General features: G+C 33.0%; 1 pseudogene; it reads left to right on the top strand.

Moving 5' to 3' along the window:
• The first annotated feature begins 6,357 nt into the window (after positions 1-6,357).
• Positions 6,358-9,837, top strand: LOC107942529 (cytochrome P450 77A3-like; annotated as a pseudogene).
• Positions 9,838-17,512: the final 7,675 nt, after the last annotated feature.

Here is a 17,512-nt window from a genome sequence, read left to right as displayed (position 1 = left end):
AAGAATTAAAATTTGGTTAAGAAGATTATTTTATTAGAAATAAATTGAGATGTTTATTTTGAGAAATAAAAAAAAACAAATATCAGATTGGATCGAATTATAGAATACTAGATTAAAAGTTCAAGAAATATTTGTAATTGGACCCGATATGGGAGGGGCTCAAAAGTCCCTCATGTTAGAGGGAGGGATGACAAACCTTAGTATTATTAATTAGGGTTGTCGCCCCTTATATTTTTAGTTAGACTAGGAATTCATTTTTCTAGTTGAAATAAATTTCTACAATATAATAAGGGTTTTACTTCTTCTTCTTATAAAAAGATGGTACCGGTAAGGTAAAATACAAACTTTAAGATATTGTTACTCTGCCTAAAAATAGTGAGAGTTTGTTCTCAAGTATTAAATTTATTTTCTGAAATAACAATTATGTCAGTTTCTATTGAGAAGAGATATTTCGTTTCCACACTATTTCTTATTCTATAGTTGGTTCAAATTGTTCGAGCCCATACTCGAAATAGTTTGTGGTACGAGGATAGCGGAGAAATCGTTCGGTTGAAAGTAAAATAACAACAAGGATTCGTCTAGTTGAAAACATAGTCGCGATTTCGGTAAAGAGTTTATTTCTATATATATCACAAATCGGCTCGATTTTTAAATTTTTATTTTTTTGTTGTGTAAGAACACTGTTTTTTACTGGATTTTTTCCAACACATTTTGCCAAAAATAGGGACAATGTCGTGATCTTGAGCCCTGAGGTCACGACTTAAGACTGACAATGAGTGACGTCGCAATGTTGATATACCTAAAGTCGCGACATGACTCACTGAGATGATGATGTCGTGACGTGAAAATATTGAAGCTGCGATGTCAATCCGATACTATTAAAACTTTATAATTTTGCCCTAATTCATGTGCAGGTTAGCAAAGGAGCTTTCACAAGCTCGTGTGGGACCTAAAAATAGTTGTGTAGCTTAAAATGAATGTGATTTATATTTACTGGCATGTGCGAATGATTATATAATGTTTATGTGACGTTAGTTCCACCAGTAATGATCGTGACATACCATAACTTGAACCTCACGATTGGGTCGAATATGGGGGTGTTACAAACCAATACTTACTTTCATTTTACTTTGCGTGCAAAAATCATTGAAGACAATATACAATGAGTATTAATGTAACTTATGAGTAATTTTATTAAACCAATCTGTTCGAAAAAATACAAGTATATAAACGAATATACTACATTTAAGACACCAGATTCAATGAGTAAATTCCTACTTTGATTATGGTATATTTAAGTCCCTCATTCATCATCAGATTAGCATGAGAGATTTCATAAGCCCATTTATAACCCATATTTGATTAAATAATGTAGATAAATGAGTTTGGAACTTAATAAATTGATATTTGAAATATAATAGAATTGTAATTGTTTTGACAATGAATGTGATATTTCATGTCTCGAATCTCAAAAACAAAGTCGGGAATGAGATATTATATCTTCCAAGGAGACTTGCATAATACCTTTATCTCATATGAAGCATTCGAGAACTTTGAAACATAACGGTTTACGGTTAAAATTAATATAAAACAACATAAAACAAGAAAAGCGAGATTGATTAGCACAAATCGAAAGCAATGACTTTCTCCTTCCGTCTCATTTTCGACGATTCAATGATTTCCTTGGCTACAATCAATATCTGAACAATGCGTTAAATCAGTAGAAACAATTGCATAGCAAAAACACCAAATTTAAGCATGATATGGGCCTAACCAAAATTTATGAACCGAAATTTGCATAACTTGAATTCTACTTAATCAAAATCGATTTCCTTAGTGGAAATACACCCTAGAGACTTGAATTCATTCAAAACTCACTAAAAACTCTGAATCTAATGTTATTTTCTTCTTCTTCTTCAAGTTCTCGCTCGCTCAATGACGGTGAAACACGCAATTCAAGCCAAACCTCCATTTTAACTTGATTTTCGATTAACCAAATGTATTCTAAAATTATTCTTATAAAAAATATAATCCAAAAACAAAAACAAAAACAAAAACAAAAACAAAAACAAATCGAGGCTCTCATTTTCAAAAATGAAAATTACTCAGAAATAAGGGGAAATAGAGAATAAATAGAAAAACGTGTTTAATGATCAAAATTCATAGTTTGATGATAGAAATAACTTACAATTTATGAAACCTTGTTAGAAAATCAGAGAATTGTTGAAAACCTGCAAAATAATTTTAAAGAGAATTTTTTAGAAGGTTTTAGATAGTTTGTGTAGAAAATTGATCAATATTTGGAGAAATAAAACAAAGAGAATGATAAAAAAATATAATGAAAAGAGAAAAAAAATTTTATATGGAAGAAATTAAATTCCTTATAATAAACTTTTTATTTCAATCACTCTACTTAAATTCTTCATCACATACAACTCTTTATATAGGAGTTGTAAGTGACTATTCATCTATATCACTAAATGCTAGGAGTTGTCATTATTCATTTACATAACTTAAATACTATAAGAGTTATGACTATCCATGCATGTGTATAACTTTTCATATTCAAGTCTCTTCACTCTTCATAATGTGTGTAACTTTTCATCTTCAAGTCTCTTCACTCTTCATATTCAAGTCTCTTCACTCTTTTAACTTTTCATAATTTATTTGTACAAGATTAATTTAATTATGTGCCAACAATGCCTCCCTTAAATTAAACTTGCTTCGAACTCCCAACCTTTCAACATTTTTCTTGAAGACTTGTCCACTAAGCGGCTTTGTGAAGATATCAGCCATCTGATCTTCTGTCTTGCAATATTCAACTTGAATATCAGCACTATTCACTAGTTCCCTCAAGAAGTGATACCGAATGCGAATGTGTTTTGTCCTTCTATGAAAAACTGGATCTTTTGTGACCGAAATAGTAGAACTATTGTCACAAAACAAAATCGTTGACTTGCTCTACTTCTGCTTAAGACTCTCCAAAATTCGACGTAACCAAATCAATTGATATCCTGCATAAGATGCAGCGATATATTCAGCTTCTGTAGCCGAAAGCGCCACAACTGATTGTTTCTTTGAACTCCATGAAACTGCACCACTGCCAAGGTGAAAACCATAACCAGAAGTGCTTCTGCTATCATCAATGCTTCCTGCTAAATCACTATTCGTATAACCAATGAGATCAACTAATGTATTAGCTTTATAGAAAATTCCATAATCAATGGTTCCCTTCACATATCTCAATATTCTCTTGGCAGCCTCCCAGTGATTGGAGTAAGGTTTCTCCATGAATCTACTCACCAAGCTAACATCATACACGATGTCAAGCCTTGTCGAAGTCAGATACATCAACTTCCCAACCAAACTTCTGAATATGGTGGAATTGACAAGCTTTCCTTCACCCTCTTTAGATAACTTCAGACCTGTAATGCATAGAGTAGACACTGGATTCACATTTTCCATCATGAAATTTTTTAGAACTTCCTTTGCGCAGCTCTCTTGTGAAATAAAAATTCCTTTCTCGGATTGATGAACTTCAATGCCTAGAAAATGATGAAGTTCTCCCAAATCTGTCATCTTAAATTCTGCCATCATTGAGTGCCGAAATTCTTTCAACATCTTCACATCATTTCTTGTGAAAATAAGATCATCAACGTAGAGATTACAACCATGAATCTTCCTTGAGAATTTCCTTTGATATAGAGAGTATGCTCATATGGAGATTTCTGGAATCCACACTTCTGAAAATAAGAATCGATGCGGCTGTACCAAGCTCGGGGTGATTACTTCAACCCGTACAAAGCTTTCTTCAACTTGTAAACTTTTTCTTCTTCTCCTTTTTTGACAAACCCTGGTGGTTGATCAACATAGACTTCTTCTTTGAGAACACCATTCAAAAACGCAGATTTTACGTCCATTTGGAACATTTTCCAATTGTTTTGGGCAGCAAGAGAAATAAGTAACCGAACTGTCTCAAGTCTTGAAACTAGAGCAAATACCTCTATAAAATTTTCTCCTTCCTTTTGCTTGTATCCTTTTGCAACCAGTCTTGCCTTGTACTTGTTGATAGAGCCATTCGGATTCATCTTTGTCTTGTACACCCATCTGACTCCAATTGAATTCTTGTGCGGCGGTAAATCTGTGAGTTCCCATGTATCATTGTTTTCAATTGAGCAAATCTCTTCTATCATGGCTTTCCTCCATATTTCTTCTTGATATGCATCATTAAAAGAATTGGATCTCCTGCAAAGAAAGCAAAGAATACAGTATCATTTTGCACAGCTTCATCCGTTACATCATATAACTCTTGGATGCTTCTTGTTTTTCGGATCGGGCTGGATGAAGAAGAATTTGATGAATAACTTGGGGAAGCAGGAGGATTTCCTACTTGAGCATCATCTTCAGCATTCTCAATTACTGCCTCTTCTTCTTCTTCAAGTTCAAAAGGAAAAATTGGCAAATTTTATTTTTCAACTTCCATTTCTTCAAACATGGAATTTTCATCAAACAGAACATCTCGGCTTATCACAATCTTTTTTGTCACCGGATTGTACAACTTGTATGCCTTACTTCTTTCACTATAGCCAATGAAAATACATTTCCCTGACTTGTCATCCAACTTACTTCTCATTACATCTGGAATATGAGAGTAAGCAACACTCCCAAATACTCTAAGATGATGAACACTAAGCTTTATACCATACCACGCCTCATGTGGCGTGCAATTCTCCAAGCTTCTTGTCGGTGATCTGTTTATAAGATAAACTGCACAGGAAACAGCTTCAGCCCAATCTTCTTGATAACCTCTTCTTCTTAAGAAGACATCTAGCCATTTCCATAATTGTTCTGTTCTTTCTTTCACACACACCATTTTGCTGAGGTGTATGGCAGACTGTCATTTCATGCCGGATGCCACTATCTCGACAATATTTCTCAAATTCTTTTGAAAAATATTCACCTCCACGATCTGTCCGTAAGGTGTTAATTTTCAGCATAGTAAAGTTCTCCACTTCTGCCTTGAAATCTTTGAATCTCTGAAAAGCCTCTGATTTTTCTTTGACACAATACACCTATAACTTTCTTGAGTAATCATCAATGAAAGAGATAAAGTAACGATTATCTCCCAAAGATGAAACTGTCATTGGACCACAAAGATCCGAGTGAATAAGTTGCAATGGTCTTCTTGCTTTCCACGAGGATTGAGAAGGAAAAGCAATTTTGTGTTGCTTTCCAAGTTGACATGCTTCACAAACATCATCAAGCCAATCGATTTTTGGTAAACCTCTGACCATCATCTTTCTTGAAAGCATCTCCAAATTTCCATAGTTCAAATGTCCATATCTATCATGCCATAACTTTGAAATTCCTTTATGAGCACCAATAAAACAAGACATATTCTGATTTTGAAGGGTGAGAGAGAAAAGATTATTTGATGCCACTCCAACTCTAGCAACAACCTGATTTTTCTTTGACAAATAGCAAGCCATGTCACAGAAATGAATATCATACCCCTTCTTCAAGAGATGCCCAACGCTAAGTAGATTATTTTTAAGACCAGGAACAAAATAAACTTCAGACATTTTCCCTACCCTTCCTTGCTTTGTTTTGAACTCTAACTCACAAACACCGCTAAATTTGTAAGCTTTGCCATCTCCTACTTTTACTTCAACACAATCAGATTCAAAGAACTTTGAAAATAAATTTTTGTTACCTGTCATATGCTTACTAGCACCACTGTCTATGTACCAGACATCATCAATCTCTCTACCATGAGATACGAGCAACAAAGTTTCTTGCTTTTGCTCTTGATTATTTTGTACTATATTAGCTACATTTTTTTCTTCTTTCTTGTACCAACATTCACTTGCCAAATGACTAGGTTTGCGACAATAATAACATTCAAAATAGCCACGGCCTCTTCCTCTTTGATTTTCATGTCCACGTCCTCTTTGTGATCCTCTAAAATTTTGACTTTGGTTGGCTTCTTTCCATCCATTCTCCGTGCTTGCATCTTCACCTCTTTCACGAGCATTTGAGCCTCTTCCTCTAAAATATCTTCCTCTTCCATGACCACAATCTTTCCCTCTTTGATTTCTAAAATCTCCCTTCTTCTCATTTAGAGACAACTTTGACTGGAGTGCTTGATCTAGATCTACTTCCTTTTTCTTCTTGTTTAATCTTTCCTCATGGGCTTGCAACGAACCTGTGAGTTCATCAATAGTCATGGTACTCAAGTCCTTTGATTCTTCAATGGCTACTACAATGTAGTCAAATCTGGAATCTAAAGAACGGAGGATTTTCTCAACACCACGAATATCATCCATAGTTTCACCATTTCTTTTTAATTGGTTGACTATGGACAAAACCCGTGAACAGTAATCAGAAACTGATTCTGACTCTATTTTTTGCAATCTTTCAAACTCCCCTCGAAGAGTTTGCAATCGAACTCTTTTCACCTTTTCATCTCCTTTGAATGAATTTTGTAAAAATTCCTATGCTTGTTTTACCGTGGTGGCACAAGCTATTTTTTCCCAAGTAGCTTCATATGATTGAACTCCTTGATATATCCAAAATAAGGCTTGCTGATTTTTTTTCCTTGATTTTCTTAGACTTTCTTTTTGAACTTGTGCTAATCCTTCCTCCTCTTTAGCCTCAACTTCATTATAACCTTTTTCAACAATCTCCCAAACTTCTAGAGATCCAAGAAGAGCCTTCATTTGGATACTCCATTTGCCATAATTTTCTTTGGTTAATTGGGGAACGGAAGAAAGAGGAATAGAATTGTTCATTTCGATTGAACAAGGCTGTGATACCAATTTGTAGAAAATTGATCAATATTTGGAGAAATAAAACAAAGAAAATGATAAAAAAATATAATGAAAAGAGAAAAAAAAATTTTATATGGAAGAAATTAAATTCCTTATAATAAACTTTTTATTTCAATCACTCTACTTAAATTCTTCATCATATACAACTCTTTATATAGGAGTTGTAAGTGACTATTCATCTATATCACTAAATGCTAGGAGTTGTCATTATTCATTTACATAACTTAAATACTATAAGAGTTATGACTATCCATGCATATGTATAACTTTTCATATTCAAGTCTCTTCACTCTTCATAATGTGTGTAACTTTTCATCTTCAAGTCTCTTCACTCTTCATATTCAAGTCTCTTCACTCTTTTAACTTTTCATAATTTATTTGTACAAGATTAATTTAATTATGTGCCAACAGTTTGCGTGAAAATACAGAAGAGAGGTTGTTTTCCCCCTTTGTTTCACAAAATGGTTTATTTGCTAAAACGTCCGAGGTGGAATTACCACTTAAGGACTTGCTTTGATCAAATTCATACTTTTTGAAAAACCCCACATTGTTCACACTAATTTTACTAACTTTTTAATTTAGTCCTAACTCTAAATTGCTGAAATCAACTCTCTATAAATTATCTAATGACAAATACCCATAATTAATCTTTAATTCACCTACATACCAAATTCTGAAAAAGCTCAATTTAAGAATTTAGTCCGAAAATTGAATTTTTCAAGCTGACTGAAATTTGAATTGTTATATAATTTCTTCACAATCTTAGCATATTTGAACCCACGTTTTCTTGCTCTAACTGAAATTTGAATTGTTCTATAATTTCTTCACAATCTTAGCATATTTGAACCCAGATTTTCTTGCACTAACAATTATTTTGATGTGAAATGTAAAACTATACTTTCTAATAAGTGGTATTTCAATGTTATTTTCATCCTTTAATACCAATTACCTAAACACCGTTGGTGGAAAGCTTTCCTGAGGCAGTTTTAATTGAACCCCCTACAATTTCATGCTTTTCTCATTTTAATACGCTTTTAACCCCAAATATCATCTCTCACTAATCAACAAAAGCTACTTTCTTTCACTATTTTACTTGCAATTCATTGCCTTCTTATGCCATCTCTTCTTCACATTTGTCGGGTTCTGTCTTTCATGTCTGGTTCTCTTTCTTTATCGTAAATCTCAATCCAAACATCTCAAGCTCCCTCCGAAACTTACTATTTGGTCTATTGTTGGTAATCTTTTCCAGGTTGCTCGCTCCGGTAAGCCTTTCTTTCAATACGTCGACGATCTTCGCCGTAAATATGGGTCGATTTTCATTCTCAGGATGGGGACTCGAATGATGATTATACTCAGCGATGCCATGCTTTGCCATGAAGCTTTCATCGAAAACGGTTCTATATTCGCCAGCAGACCCTGAAAAATCCCACTCGAAACATCTTTAGTTGCAACAAGTTCACCGTAAATAGCGTCGTTTACGACCCTGAGTGGCAGTATCTGAGACGAAACTTGGTTCAAAACATGCTAAGTTCAAGTAGGATTAAAGATTTTCATAGTAGTAGAAGTCAAGCTGTGGATAAACTCATAGATCGTCTTCGAGCTGAAGCTAAGGCCAATGGCAGCATTGTTTCGGTGTTGAAAAGTGCTTGTTTCATTGTGCTTTATATACTCTTAGGGATGTGTTTTGGGATTGAAATGGATGAAGAAACTGTTGAGAAAATGGATCCAATAACGAAAATGTTCTTATTACACTAGATACAAGAATCAACGATTTTCTTCCCATTTTAAGGCCCGTTATTGGCGAGCAACGCAAGCGAGCACTCCAAGTTCATAAACAGCAAGTCCATGCTGTTGTGTTATGTTTTTGTTAAAGTGCATGCAGGCTATTTGCATGTTGTAGCGCTTGTGCATGCTGCATTAGCAAGTTTTTTTTATTTAGTTACATTGTACTTAAATTAGTTGAAAATGAACAAGCTCATAAAAGCTTGAAATGTTTAGATAGTTGAATGGCTAGTTTAGGTGGCTTGTTTATGTGCACAAGCAATGTTTTTCAAATTACTAGGCTACTTAATGGTAGTAGGCAGTATTAAGTGATGTATTTGGTTATAAATATATAGTCCTTTCTAGTTGAATTAATTAGCAAAATGAGCTATCAGCCATAAGTTCCTTTGCTGCATGATTGTGAGCAAATAAAAATATTTCACTTGTTCTATGTCCTAATAACCCCAACAATATCATTTTGTTCATCCAACAACGTCGAGTAGCTCTTAGGAATCCAGGATCAAATAAATCTGCAATTCCATTTTCGTATCTCTACACCCTATTTTATCTCAAAATTAAGGAAGAAACTCAGCACCATCCAACTCAGAGTTGGTCTCACTTTGCTCCGAGTTCATCAATACCTGAACTAATACCATTGCGACTGTACTTGAATGGGGCATTGCTCAGCTGATTCACAATCCAGATATTCAATCTAAACTGTTTGATGAAATCAAAAGTACAGTTGGTGATCGAACAGTGGAGGAGAAAGTTGTTGAAGAAATGAAGTATTTACAAGCGATAGTGAAAGTAATTACGAAAGCACCCACCAACCTACTTTTTTCCAACTCATGTAGCGACTAAGGCAACAACTGTGGGTGTTTTCAACATCCCCATTGATCCAAATCTTGAGTTTTTCTTCCCTGGGATTACTGAAGATCACAAAATCTGGTCTAACCCAAAAAAGTTCAACCCTGCAGATAGATTCTATTTAGGGAAAGAAGATGCAGATATAACAGGTGTAACAATGGTGAAAATGAAACCATTTGGTGCTGGGACGAGGATTTGTCCTGGATTAACAATGGCCACTATTCATATTCACCAAATGTTGGCAAGAATGGTTCAGCAAATTGAACGGACTTCTTATCCCCCTAATTCTAACATTGATTTTAGTGGGAAATTCGAGTTTACTGTGGTGATGAGTAATACCTTAAAAGCAAGGATCAAGCCAATGGGTGGTATTAGGTAAAAAGGAAATCGAAATCATAAAATATTAATATGTACTTATATCTTATAAGAGATCATCAAACAAAGATGTTAAAGTGTACCATATTAGGTATTTAATTATGGTCTAGACATGTATTTGATAGCGTTGTATATTATTGTTATTTCAAGTGGTTTGGTTACTCGTGTAATAATATAAGAGTTGACTGAGTCTTAACTCGGTTAACATCGTCATTGTTACTACAGTAGGAGGTTGTGGTTTGAGCATGCTTATGCATGTTTATCCTCTATTTAAAAGTTCATGTGGGATTATGGATAGTTCTAAGCATTGTATAAAAAAACAACATAAAGAAAAAAGTTACTTATTACAATACATATTAGATAGTTATATATAAATAAGGAATAGTTAATACAAATTTAAACTTGAAATTAGAAATATGAGTAAAAACTCTTGCAAAAAAATAAAAATCGAAAAAAATTTCTCATCTTTTCCCGAAACAAGTCATGTGAGTGGCTAAAAGTTATCGATTAAAATTATTTTATTGCTAACTCTATACTAAAACATGATGAAAAAGTAATACTCCTAGCAAACATAGCATTCATGTTTATCATCACTACATATAGCAAAATATTATTTACTTTATTATCCACTTGCTGTTTATGTGGGGCAACTATTGATGTTGAGTAGGGATGCCAAAACTCGAATCACCCAATGGATTTTGAACCAATCCTTTCTAAATGGAATCGTTTTTTTGAAAAGTGGATAAAGGGCAGGGCAGGATGAATTTTTTTCTTTTGGATAGTGGGTATGGAGCGATTATGGTAATTGTTTAACCCTATAACATCCCATACCCAACCTCACTACTAGATCTGAGCTACGGGATGCCACATTCGTTTTCGAAACAACTACGATTCAATTTACCTTTTTATATATGCTATTAACAAATTTATTCAATCTCAATATGATTTTCATCATTTTCGAGTCTTATACGAGCTTATGAAAGCTCTTTTGCCAACTCGAAGTCAAATTAGGACTAAATTATAAAGTTTGCAAAATATCAAGTTGATGTAGTGACTTCGGGAGTTCCTTGTCACGACACAACTCAGTAACTTGGTCTTATCGCAACGTTCAGGAGCTGACGTCATGACATGACTGCCTGTTTTCAAAATGATCTAATTTGGCACCTATTCAAATTTACGTAAACATACAAACCAATCATTCTATTCAGTAAAGTAAGAAAAAATACCAATCATATACTGATTTCTAAGCATTTTACACCATTTATATTTGTACAATACATCAAACACCACTTTTATTTGTTACCAATGACATATTCCACATACCAACTATTACCTATATAATACCAATTCAATTAATCCACCTAAAATCATTTATGCATATCAACTTCATTTAAATATCAATAATCTCAAAGCTTAACATGAACAATACCATTATGCCATATCTTGCTAACCATTATTAGCTAAAATTCAACATGATTGCATTATGCAAAAACTGACCCAACCTAGGTACATGTCATATATTTAACAAAACGAGACTATAAAAATATTGCTGAGTCGAGGATTGCTGTCTGGATGCTGGAATCACTTCTCGTAACCTTGAAATATACATGTACCTGCGCACAAAATAAACAAACCATGCGCTGAGCGATAATGCTCAATGGTACTTTCATGATTCAAGATAACAGGACATTAACATAAGCAATTTATCATAATAAGTACAAACACAATATCTACCCAATTTATATCCCTATCATGCCAAGCAATGCCATTATCAATTACATATAGGAGTATACATAAGGCAATTAGCAAATCAATCCATTCATCATTGCAATAGAATTTACAAATTCATTCTAGTTGTCAAATGCCAAACTTTATATCATTTAAACATTTCATACCATTTATGAACCATCATATATACCTTTAACATAAGTAATCTAATTCCATGATCAATAAACTGTTGAGAAATGTGCCCATATTATAGTAAACATGTAATTGTTTTCTATGTATTTAAACGATGAATAAATAAATTTCACATTTCACTTTTATATCTTTTGTATTTATGTCTTTCATATTTTTTATGCATAGTGAAATTGTGACCAGCAAAAATTAGCTCATTGATTGTCTAAGTTCAAACTGATGATAAGTGGCATTGTAAGAACGTTTACATTGTGAGAAAAACAACTTACTTTAGTAGATAATTTAAACGAGTCTGTAATCCCATAAAAGAATCAAAGTGAACATTTGATTCAAATATTGAGAAGTATTATTATGTTCTCTACAATTCCAATTGAGGAGATGGCTAGTCTTGGCTATCGAAGTAGTTGACTCCACGGGTAGAGACTAGATGTATTCATAGGCATAATGATATATTGGACTAGACCCAAGATGAATTAATTTTGAGTTTGTTTTTGAATTAATTCACTTGTGACATTCATGGTGTGATTTACCTAAATCCTAAGTTAGTCACTGACCATGTGCATGTAGCTCATGTGCTTTGAAATAAATAGAAGTTTATGCTCTAAAGATGATCGAGTCGATAATCAGTATGTTGGGTATATGACTTGTGTGTGGCATGACTTTACTAGCAATAGTGGAATTCATAACTCAATTAAAGAGTTAATGATATGTTTTTTTTATTGGCATTGTGTGGATTGAGAAATATGGAACGTAGCCACGAGTTTCTTGTTCTCGAATGAGAAATTTATCATAGTCATTTGTTGACAATAATTATATTAATCATTAAGAAGACATAATGGTGACAATGAGATAAAATAAGATTGTACTGAGTGAACAGATTTAACTCAAAGGAATCACTAGAGCCTAATTGACAATGAGACATAGTGACCACGAGTTTCTGGACATAATTGCAATAACTAGAGCCTAATTATATATGTTCGATTGGTCCCTTCACTAGCTCAAAAAAAGCTCGATCGAATTGCATTTGAATCAGAAGAAAATTCTATGACTTTGGAAATAATTTAATTAAGTCGATTTATTCAATGTGGAATTAAATTGGGTGGTCGTAAGAATTGTTCAACTAGAGAATTTGATTAAATAATGTTCTTGAAAAATTAATTTGGAAAATCTAAATGATTTTTGGAAAAATTAATTTTGATAAAGTAAAATTATTTAATCAAATTAATTAAAATTAATATGATATTTTTGGAAATTAATTTTTAAGTCAGACAATTAGTCCAATGGGTAATTGAACTTGAAAATTGGACCTGAAATCGTAAATTGGGCCTGGGAGCTCAAAAATGAGACCAAAACCCAAAAACTGGTCCAACCAGTGGCTGGACTAGATCGATCGAGCAGTCACTGCCCAAACTAAACCTATAGAAACCAAACCAGCTCGGGGTGTCAACGGCTGCGACGACGACATTATGGTGGTTGGAAAATGGTCGACGGCGTGGGTTTTTGGTGGTTGAGTAGTGGAAGAATTACACTCCTACTAGGACTCTACCAGAGAATTTGATTTTAGATTAACTATTCAAAAAATAATATTATTTTAATAGATTTAATATTAAATTTAATTTAATACTTATCTTAATAGTAATTTATTAATTTAATATTAAAGTGATTATCTTAATATTAAATTTTATTTAATGTTTTTTCTTGTAGATAAATATTTTATTAATTTAATAAGATTTAGTATTAAATTTAATCTTAATTTAATAATAAAGTGATTAAGTTTTATCATAGTTGAACTCTCTAAACTCTCCCTATATGAAGATAGTCTTGAGTCATTATTTACACAAACTTGAATTCAAGAGAAAGTTGTAGAGAAAAAATTCTTTGAAGAAATTATTTCAAAAAATTTCTAGAGATATTTTTCTTATTTACAACTTAGCTCAAAAGTTTAGAGAAATTGTGAAATTACCTCGCTTGTAACTTTTGTGAAAAATTTTCTGATTCAAAGCGAGCCCACACTCGAAAGACGTGAGCTTGAGGATAGCAGAGAAGACTACTCGGTTGAAGCGCTCATCCTAGACGAACCTAAATGGTAGAATTGTGATTAAGTGTTTATTACTTCAGATATCACAACCAAGTTCTTGTTTTGGAAAAAATTTTAAAACTCTGCTTTTTTCCTAAATTTATTTTTCGTTGCGTTTTCCAAACTTGATTTTCCAACATAAACATCATTTAACCATTTAGCTTCCATATTCAAACATGAATTCAACATCTATACACACATTCCATTGACATTAAGTAATCCAAATCTCACGATTAATCCATATCTTTACCTTTTAACTTACCATTCAATCCTTTTCTAGAGTCTACCGACATATTCGTACTCATTTTGGCCCCCAGGGCTTGTTTCCAACCATTTTCATAATTTCTTTTGTTTACTCTCTTTAACATGAATCACATAACATTACACATATAGTTCCATATGCATTTATCAATTCATAAACTCATAACAATTTCAAATAATTCATTTCATTACCATATTCTATTATCAATCTATTTTCATTACATTTTCAATTTTCCAATTTCATTTATAACATTTCACCCGATAGAACCCTAGTCTAATACACGGGTAAACTACACTTCACCAAGTTACTCATCCGAGTTGAAATTACATTAGGTTACTTATCCGGGCTAAACCTATACTACATCATATCAGGTTACTCATTCATGCTAAACCTATAACATATAATGTCCGGTGATCCGCAACAAATGTTGGATTTTGCTATAACTGTTAGAGTATGCCCAAAGACCAATCATGAATGATTTTAATCACATACTCATTTTACCTTGTTTGTTAATATAAGACATTTCCATTATTAATTCAGATTCTTTTTCCACGTGTAAAAATAAACTGGTTAAAATAAAGTCCTAAGAATAATATGATTATTCTTAAAAAGGTCCTTAGTCGAGCATTATTGTGGGCATGGGCAATGATAATGAATTCAGACAAATGTGTAGTTGATTGATGATCAAGTGTTGTTATTGACATAAGGATATCAAAATCAATACATGAGTATGTGTTAGAGAACAACATACTGGACTGACTTGCCATGAGTATGTTTCTTGGATTATTATGTAATAGTCACAATATTACTCATAGTGATAACTATGTATATGATCCTCAAACTTGAGATCATCATTGTCCCAACATCATGAGTCATATCTTTTGATATAGTCAAATGTCTACCATAACAGATTGTACTATAAAAACTGATGTTGGATATACCACAATCCATGTAGTGGGATATGGTTGATCAAGATAGGATTTATCCCTCCTACATAATAGGAGCAATATCTTAGGCCTCTGTTGATGGAGTGAGACTAGAAATGCATGGCCATACTCGAATAAGTTGATATGAGATATCACACATATTTGTTTATTGTAGCCTACTCAGAAAATAAAAAAATATGAGATTGGACTATACAAGTGTGACTATTTCATGACTTGTGTCCAATCTAGATATTAAAGATAAAATGATATAATACATGAAAATATTATCAAAGAAATGTTATGTCTGATTATGACTTCTTGTAAGTTGGGTAGCAATGATGCATTGCTATATGCCACTCATTGCTTGTATTATTAGAAATGTGCTAGTATTGCTACTAATGTTATAAGACCTACAGGGTCACACCCTATGGTTAAAATGAACAAAATTGAAACACATTTGCACTACGAAAAATTAAGCTTTTAGTGACGTTTGGATCGAAAAAGCCGCAAAGGTTGAACTTTTAACAACGTTTGTATTGAAAAATGCCACAAATATATACCATTAGGGGCGCTGACCAAAAACGCCGCAATAAGTCATTATATAGTTGCGTTTGTGGAAATACAGCCGCAAATAGTACATATTTGTGACGTTTTATGCTACGTGCCGCAAAGGTACACTAAATGGGAGCAGTGTTAGCGACGTTTTTCCCATAAACGCCGTGAAAGGTAAATAAATAGCGTCATTTTTCCCTAAACTCCGATAAAGGTATAACAACAATAGCAGCGTTTTCCCCATAAACGCCACGAATATTTTTTAATTTTTATTGAAACGACGCTGTTTTGATAGCTAACTGGAAACACAAAGATTTGTATACTTTTTCATACCTAATTTTACTTAAAATCATGCATTTTTGATAGAATTTTTGTCATAAAATAATTAATTTTTATAAAATAATTAAATTGTATTAAAATTTTGAACGTGTTAATTTTAGTCAATTTTACAATTATTTTTAGTGAATTTTGATTATTTTTGACAGATTCGTAAAAAGGGCGAAAATTGACCCAGCAGACACAGTTAGAAGAACAAAACCGAGAAGCAATTCGAAGTAACAAGGAAAAATAATTTCCAACCTAAGACGGACCAAATATATGTATTAATTCATAATATATTTAATTTTAATTTATTCCCAATTTAATTTGGGCTACATAAATTAATTTTAATTAATTATGGAAAAAGGGCCCAGTTGAACCGCACCAGTTGAACCAAATTGAGCGAACCGAACCAACCACCAATTGGGCAGCCTAGAATCGTTCAAATACTGACCCAAATCAGCATTTTTATCTGATTAAATGAGCTGCAGAAAGGGCCTTGGAAGACTTCCAAATTGCATTCAAACCTCACCTTAAATTAAGGCTTTACGGATTTGCCCCAGGCTAATTTTAGCAAAGTTGAAAGTCTCAACTTTGCCATGTAGGATGGCCGGCTATGAAGAGGCTTTTTGGCTGTTAAAATCCTCAGCTATGTAAACCCCCCTTTCTGCCCATTCAAATCATCCATAATTCACATCTCTTCTCTCACAACTCTTCTTTCCTCTCTCACTCTTTTCTCTCATTTTCTCATTCAAAGTTCCTTTCTCTTGTGCCGATTTCTCCTCTTGGGAAAGGGGTCTTCTTCAGCCATTTTGGAGCAGAAATTGAGTGTTCATAGCAGCCTTGACCGGCGAGTACAACAAAGAAGGAAGAATGGAGCAACCTAGTCAAGCCACGAAAAACCACCAGATTTGATTCTTGTTCCTTATCTCTTTAATTTTTTTTATGATGAACATATCTATGAAGATTTATGCTATTGGAATGGTTAATTTAATAAGCTTAGCTTGAATTTAATTCATGTTGGGTTGATTGCATTCCGTCCTCTTGATTTGTTAAATTTATGTTTATGCTGTTATAGGCCTCGGTAAAATGTTTGATTAAGTAAAACCATGATTAAGTTATTTTTGCATTACAATTGTAAGATAACTAAAGAATTAATTATTTAAGCGCATTGAAATTGTAATTAATGGACACAGTACTTATCAGTGCATGTTTAATTCTTCTAAAGTAGCTGAAGATTAGATTAGCATTGTACTTGGCGATACATATGCTTTGCATAACTTGCAAGATTATTGTGATTAAACTGTTTCAAGGTAAGGATACTTTGTTACCTCACATAGTCTTTTATACGCTTATTAGGTTGAATTAATCATTTGAATCGACATAGGAATATGCGAGAGATTGTTTAATCTAACAAGTATGTATGTGCAATAACATGTTTATCTTTATAAATCTATTTTATCGGTCGAATTGACATAGGAATATGTACAAGAGCTGAATGGATTTTTGATTTGTAAATATGTTCATAAGTTAGTGAATTACGAGTTGTCGTGATTTATTAGTAATAAGTATATGCATAAGTTTAATGATTCTAAGGTAAGGAAATGTAATTAATCCAACACAATTA

This window comes from Gossypium hirsutum, chromosome D12 (assembly GCF_007990345.1).
Source record: "Gossypium hirsutum isolate 1008001.06 chromosome D12, Gossypium_hirsutum_v2.1, whole genome shotgun sequence".
Classification (NCBI taxonomy): Eukaryota; Viridiplantae; Streptophyta; class Magnoliopsida; order Malvales; family Malvaceae; genus Gossypium; species Gossypium hirsutum.
Note: the sequence above shows the minus strand (reverse complement) of the source record. Positions and strands in the feature narration are given on the sequence as shown.